The following is a 7,569-nucleotide window of genomic DNA, read 5'->3' as shown; positions in this document are numbered from 1 at the left end:
CCAGTGACTCAGCTCACACTTTGTTCGGCTGATTTGACCTGTGTATTTGACTCGTGATTCATTAGACGGATGATTCTGAAGTCCTGTAACGAGCGTCAGTCATCGTACTGTGATTGAATCTTTTACATCATGCCAGCACATATATGTGACGTCACGTCCTCCGGTAAAACCAGGAGATTAATCACGCCTTCATTATTCACCGGCTCGTTCTTTACCCTCCTGCTGACAAGTTGAAGGAAATCGTACATTGGACTTCATGACCGGCGTTCTTAACCCGATTGTCACTAATGTAATGCGACAATACAGAATATTAAACATCTCCATTAAGAAAAGCCTACTGAGGTACCAATACATTTCTGTGACGGTTCAAGTGAATAAAAGCCTTACACTGGAAACACCTGCTGCATCACATCTAAATGATGGTGTGTGAATGTTCTTAACGGATTTAACAAAGAAACATCGAAATACCCTAAACAACAGCACACTTGACTTTTAAAGCAGTATTTCACTCAAAAACGAGCATGTGCTGAAAATGTGCTCATCCTCAGGCCATCCGAGATTAGGATGAGTTTGTTTCTTCATCAGGTTTGTATTGCATCACTTGCTCTGCAGTGAATGGGTGCCGTCAGAATGAGAGCTGATAAAAACATCACAATAATCCACAGCACTCCAGTCCATCAGTTAACATCTGGAGAAGACAAAAGCTGAAACAAATCCAGCATTAAGACGCTTTTAACTAAAATACATTGAGTTCATAATCCATAATAACGCTTCCTCCAGTGAAAAAGTGTTCTGGTGTGAATCAGGAGAGAAATCTGCACAGATCAAGCAGCGTTTAAACAGCTCTAAACACATATGTGGCTGGATTTTGATGCGAGAGACGACAGCAGATGCACTTTTTCACTGGAGGAAACGTTATTATGGATTATGGACTCAATGTATTTTAGTTAAAAACGTCTTAATGCTGGATTAGTTTCAGCTTTTGTCTTCTCCAGATGTTAACTGATGGACTGGAGTGCTGTGGATCAGCTGTTTGGACTCTCATTCTGACGGCACCCATTCACTGCACATTTTCATTTTTGCGTGAACTATTACTTTAAATAAATGACTTCTGAACATCTTTGACCGTAAGTCAGCTTTTGACGTTTTCATATTTTGTTTTTAACCATATGCATGAGCAATATTTCCATTATGTGTGAATCTATTCAAAAATAGCCCATGCAAAGTTGATTTTAATGCCAATGCATTTCTGTAGAAAGTAAAGTAGCATTGTTTCAATTAGATAACGAGCAGCTTCGACGCTTCCAGTGTCACACTTTATTTTCACGTTGGCTTTGCAAGAGGACGCTCACATATATGATGTTTATAAATGGTTGAATCCTAAATGTTGTGCTTCCTTTGACTCATACATAAAACATCTAATATAAATCAGAGCTTCTTTACATATACAAGTTGTACAGTTACCAAACCGGCGTGTTTCTGCCTGTTTTTAATATTTTCAGCAATGCAAGGGAGACAACGAGAAATAAAGACAGTTAAAGTCGGAACATTTCAATGTAAATCAGAAGAAACGAGACACAGCTTCTTGTCAAAACATTTTCATAACACGTTTCTTTTTTTTACAACAAAGCGGTCGGTCGAGCGCTCAGGTAGATACCGCCAACGATTTTCACAGTTCGCATGTAAAAGCTGAGACACATTCTGGGTAGAGTAATAAAATATTATTATAATTATGAATATTTTGTATTTTTTCTCTCAGAATGCACATCGTTCGGTATATAAATGACAGAGGCATGACAGTTCGGGATGAAGAGCGTTGAGGGGCGATAGAAATGAGTATAAAATAGCCCATCGCAGATGTTAGAAACATGGACGTTTGGTGTTGATGGCCAGGCTAACGGATCGTTTTTTTAACCTGAAGGCACTTCTTTTTTTAATGGCAGAAACTCTGTCACTCAACTGGTGCTGGGAACGACGACGAACCAAGTCTTTTCCCCACAAGGTTCTCCGCTTGGGAACGTGAGCACAGTGTTGAGAAATCAGGCTGCTACTGGAGTCTGGGAATAAAGCGAAACGAGGTTCTCTTTTATTTGCGTTTTAAAGCACCGATCCAAACCAAACCCAGAACAAATCAAGAGACGGTCAACCAGAAGAAGATGAGATGTTTTGTTGATTGTACTCCAAAGCACCAGACAACAACATCTCAAGATGGGAAAAAAGGGAGGGGGAATCGTGTGTAAAACTCAATCTTCATTCGCGAAACCGGTTTCGCTTCTCTTTCCGTTAAATCCCGATTGCGAGCCGTTGTGCTTTTCAGGTCAGTGTTCAAACCCTCGGTTGGTTCCAGACATTGGAGAATTTATTTTTAGCATTAGTTATTCTGTTTGTGGTCGTTTCATTCCGTGTGGATCTGGTGTTGTGCCTTCTCAGCGATCCGAAAGCATGAATCTTTGGTGATTAGATATTGAGGGACATGTCTGGAGTCTTTTCTCACGTGGAGCGTCACCTCAGACCGATGAATACGGTAAAAAACAGCGTGACGCTCAATGGCCATATACTGGAGACGCTGTGTGCAGCCACTCCTCTGATCGCTGTGGGAAACACACAGAGAAAGAGATTACCACTAACCAGATAACCAGATCAAAACTCACCAGCATGATGCCTGGGACTGCCATGTGTTGCTAATTCTGAATGTTTGTTGGTGTGTTAACTTACGGTAGCCGTCGACTTCCACACTACTGTGGAAGGCAATAGCTACTGTTAACTGTTTGGTTAACAACATTCTTTAAAACATCTTCTTTTGTGCTCATCAGAAATTAGAAACTCATACAGGTTTGGAATGACATAAGGGTGAGTAAATGATGACCGAGTTTTCATTTTTGGGTGAACTGTCCCTTTAAAAATGTCCCTGCCATTGACGGAATTTTCTGGCTTTCCGTATTTTAACTGTTATGCAGTAGGAGGCGCTATTACACATCTTCTGAAAGAGTATTTCATCTCTGGATCAAAACACAGGTGATGAAGAAGCAGAAACAAGTGATCGCGTATGTAAGCAGATGCATATGTAAAATAACGCGATCATCAAACATTAAACAGCACATAAATCAAAATTGCCTAACGTTACCAAATGAAATGTTTGTAATCTGGATGTGATCAACTCTATTCAAGATTGATCTGAATACAATCCAGATTTTCAAAAATGAGATTTTCTCAGCTTTTTGTTCAAAAGGTTGCATTTGCATATTTTTTTAATATTATATTTATATTATTAAAAATGTATTATTTTATTTATATTATTAATTTTTTTTGCATATTTGCATACAGGCATGGTTGACAGCTGTTAATGCACAATCATCGTTTTACATAATAAATAAAATGCATTAATTCTATTATTACTTTTATTAATTATTTTATTTTTTATAGGTATATTTAATGGGTGCAGAGTGAGCACCAAACCAAATCTCCAGGTGCTCTCAAGAGAACCAGACCGAAAAACATATATGCATCCCTGTTCATATATTCATACAACAAAATATTGCGGGGGCAATGAAAGTTTTGTGAAAATTTAAAAAAATGCAGGTGGTGAATGGCAACTTAAAAAAAATAAAAACGCTGGCGGGGAAGAGTTAACGCCTGCTTGACTCCGTAAACAGCACTCAAAAGTGTCTCTGTGATGTTTTTCACACATTCGGTTGTTCAGGTAAATGTCTGAACTGTATTTCTGCGATTCATAATCATCCTCCAGTGCATATTATTACTGCATGGTTTGATCATTCTCTAGATATCCACGATCTCACAACCAGATCAATATGAGACATCTCTTACAGTCACGCAGCTTTGGATAACAATGGAAAACCTGATGCCTAATAAATAATGATTAACACATAACTTCACTTCATGATTACAGCTCTAGTTTGGCTCCAGAAGGAAGGTTTTTCATTTGCTCTCATGTTTCCAGCAGAAGCTCTCGCCATCGCTCTTGTCAATTCCAGCCCATTACCTGGCCTCATTTCTGCTTTTCTCGCTGTTTGTTCTCGTGAAATTACTGAGCTCTCCCGGACAAAATTGTGCTACACGTAATTACGGCCTGGTTACCATGGAGATGCATGCTCGATACATACGATTGGACGGAGGGTCAGGACACTCCCCCTCCTCGAGCGTGACATCATCGATGGCGATGTCCCCCTCGATCCCAGGGCCGCGGATGCCCTCGAACATCACCTGTGTGATGGAAACAGAACAAACAAAATAAAGCTCGTCTCAAGAGCCTCTTCTGGACTCGACAGCATCTTCCATAAGGTACAAGAGGTTGTGCTATTAGGCTATTTTCAAAATACAGCATTACCTCAAGTGCCTTACTGTTTCATACAATGCTTTGTGACTTCATAAAAACATTTAGGACATAAAATTGCATTAAAACATTACATATATATTTATGTTTACAAAAAAGTATAAATATAACAGCAAGATTGTTTTTGTTGTTTTTTAAAAAAAGAAGTCTCTTTTGCTCACCAAGGATGCATTTATTTGATTAAAATGACAATTTCAAATGTCTGTGTTCTATGTGAATATCTGCTAAACTGTAATATATGTGACCCTGGAGCACAAAAGCAGTGTTAAGTCGCTGGGGTATATTTGTAACAATAGCCAACAATACATTGTATGGGTCAAAATTATAGATTTTTCTTTTATGCCAAAAAATCATTAGGATATTAAGTAAAGATCATGTTCCATGAAGATATTTTGTATGTTTCCTACCGTAAATATATAAAATGTAATTTTTGATTAGTAATATGCATTGCTAAGAACTTAATTTGGACAACTTTAAAGATGATTTTCTCAATATTTAGATTTTTTTGCACCCTCAGATTCCAGATTTTCAAATAATAGTATCTCGGCCAAATATTGTCCTATCCTAACAAACCATACATCAATGGAAAGCTTATTTATTCATATGTATACATCTCAATTTTGAAAAATTGACAATTAAGACGCAGCTGAATTTTCAGCATCATTACTCCAGTCTTCAGTGTCACATGATCTTCAGAAGTCATTCTAATATGCTGATTTGCTGCTCAAGAAACATTTCTGATTATTATCAATGTTGAAAACAGTCGTGCTGCACAATATTTTGGAGGAAACTGATGCACTTTATTTTTCAGGATTCACAGATGAACAGAAAGTTCAAAAGAACAGCATTTATTTGAAATAGAAATCTTTTGTTACATTATAAATGTCTTTACTGTCACTTCTGATCAATTTAGTGCGTCCTTGATGAATAAAAGTTTAAATTTCCTTTAAAACTGACCCCAAACCTTTCATAAATGCTTTATAAATACTCAATGAATGTGAATTTCTCCGTGTTATCCATACAGTTCGCTCACCTGGAAGGAGGCAGTAGGATGGATGCTAATTTTGGCTTGTCTCCATCGGTCCCCTTGGTTCCCGCTGAGAGACCAGACTGGACCGGCATCTGAAGTCGACTGACCTTTCTGCTTCACAAACGCATTCAGAGTGCCTGCGGGAAAATACAATCAATTAATTTAACAACTGAACTCCTCAGTGCCGTCCAACAGAAGAGCTGAAGAGCGCAAGTCAAATTGCGAATCAATCCAGGTACAAACACATGCTGCTGGCAGAGGACTGTACTTGGTTTATACCTGCTCGAAGCTGTAGGTTCGTTAATTAACTGTCATGTTTGCTTTGGGTACTTGGGAAAGGTGTGTGGAAATCTCAAAAATGGCCAGTTTTGAGGTCTATTTTGCTTCCATAACAAGTCTTCTTTGAGGCTAGTGGAAAGAAAACATTTCAATTTCAATTCCAACACATATTTTAAAAGTTTTTTCTCCACTTCAGCAGCATTTACAAACACCAAAACTTAAGAGTTTTATTCCTATCTATATTCTGAAGATTTGTACTGAGGGGTTTGTTCATATAACATTCGCCTGTTTTTTTTTTTTATACAACATTTTAGGTGAAAATGTATTTGTTTTCTGTCTGTTGAGAGTATTTTCTGATTTATGAAGTGATAAAGAGAGAAATCCAAAATCCCCTCTGGAAAAACCTTTAACTCTAATATGACAACAAAATCAAACAAGAATTTTGACCCAATGATCTGACTAGTGGAAATAAAACATCCAAAAAACACATTGCACTTTATCTATTTGCGCCTGTAGATTTCAATTCCAATCCATATCTTTAAAAGTTTTTTCCTCCATTTCAGCAGCACTTACATACACCAAAACCTCTCCAGGTTACGCATGTAACCATGGTTCCTCGAGGGAACAAGACGCTGCGTTGGAGCTCTTGAGGAAAGCCTTCTGTTTGACCATGCTCTGAATCACATGTGTAATCCGTCCAATGGAAGGGCGAGACGTCACGGGCGGGTGACGTCATCGACCCTTCGGGGAACCATGGTTACACGCGTAACCTGGAGACGTTCCTCTTCAGGAACTCGAGCTGCGTTGAAGCGCTTTGGGAATGAGAATGCCCACGCTGCCAGACTTTCAAATCTTTGCCTAGTGTGGAAGCCAGCACAGCTAGGGCGAGAGAACAGAAGAGCCAGGAGTGGCTTGCATATCTAGACCATAGAATCTGACGAAAGTAATGGGCGTGGATAAACCCGCAGCATCGCAGATGTCCTGCATCGACACACCTGCTAAAAAGGCCTTGGAGGCCGCCACACTCAGAGTAGAATGAGCCTTGACCCCAATGGCGAGGGGAGATCAGAGGACTCGTAAGCCATGGAGATGGCATCCACTAACCACCGGCGGAGGGTCTGTTTTGTAGCTTAGGGGGACCGTAGCAAACAAGCAGTTGGTCCGCCCGTCTCCACAGGGCAGCTCTGTGGATGTATGCATCCAGCGCTCGCACTGGACACATACAATTAAGCTTCTGCTGGTCGGGCTCCCGGAAGGGAGGAGGACAGAAGGCCTGAAGTACGATAGGCTGTGGTGCAGATGAGGGGACTTTAGGGACATACTTCACTCGAGGGTACAGAAACACTTTGGCCAGACCGGGCGCACCAGTGCTCGCACTGGACACATACAGTTAAGCTTCTGCTGGTCTGGTTCCCTGAAGGGAGGAGGACTGAAGGCCTGAAGTATAATGGGCTGTGGTGCTGATGAGGGGACTTTTGGGACATACCCCACACGAGGGTACAGAAACGCTTTGGCCAGACCGGGCGCAAAGTCAAGATAGGAAGGGGCCACTGATAGGACCTGCAAATCCCCAACTCTCTTAAGAGAAGATATCGCCAGAAGAAAGGTAGTCTTTATAGTAAGGTGGCGATCAGAGATCTCCTCAATTGGCTCGAACGGAGGCTTACAGAGAGCTTCCAGCATCATGGCCAGGCCCCACGTGGGGACGCGAGATCGTACAGGAGGCCTCAGCCTCAGCGCACCATGGAGGAAACGTGTAACAGTGTCTTCCCACTGACTGGCCACCGAGAGGGACGTGGTAGGCCGCAATGACCGCCACGTAGACCTTCAGGGTGGAGTGGGTCAACCCTGCAGAGAAACGGGCCTGCAGGAACTCCAGCACTGTACCAACCGGGCAGTTAACTGGGTC

General features: G+C 40.9%; 1 pseudogene; it reads right to left on the bottom strand.

Moving 5' to 3' along the window:
• Positions 1 to 1,072: 1,072 nt before the first annotated feature.
• The window catches only part of LOC107659788 (MAM domain-containing glycosylphosphatidylinositol anchor protein 2-like), a 178,093-nt pseudogene continuing 171,596 nt past the window's right edge, over positions 1,073 to 7,569 (bottom strand).

This window comes from Sinocyclocheilus anshuiensis, unplaced genomic scaffold, assembly GCF_001515605.1.
Source record: "Sinocyclocheilus anshuiensis isolate Anshui unplaced genomic scaffold, SAMN03320099.WGS_v1.1 scaffold519, whole genome shotgun sequence".
Classification (NCBI taxonomy): Eukaryota; Metazoa; Chordata; class Actinopteri; order Cypriniformes; family Cyprinidae; genus Sinocyclocheilus; species Sinocyclocheilus anshuiensis.
The sequence above is the reverse complement of the archived record's forward strand: the minus strand, read 5'-3'. Positions and strand labels throughout refer to the sequence as shown.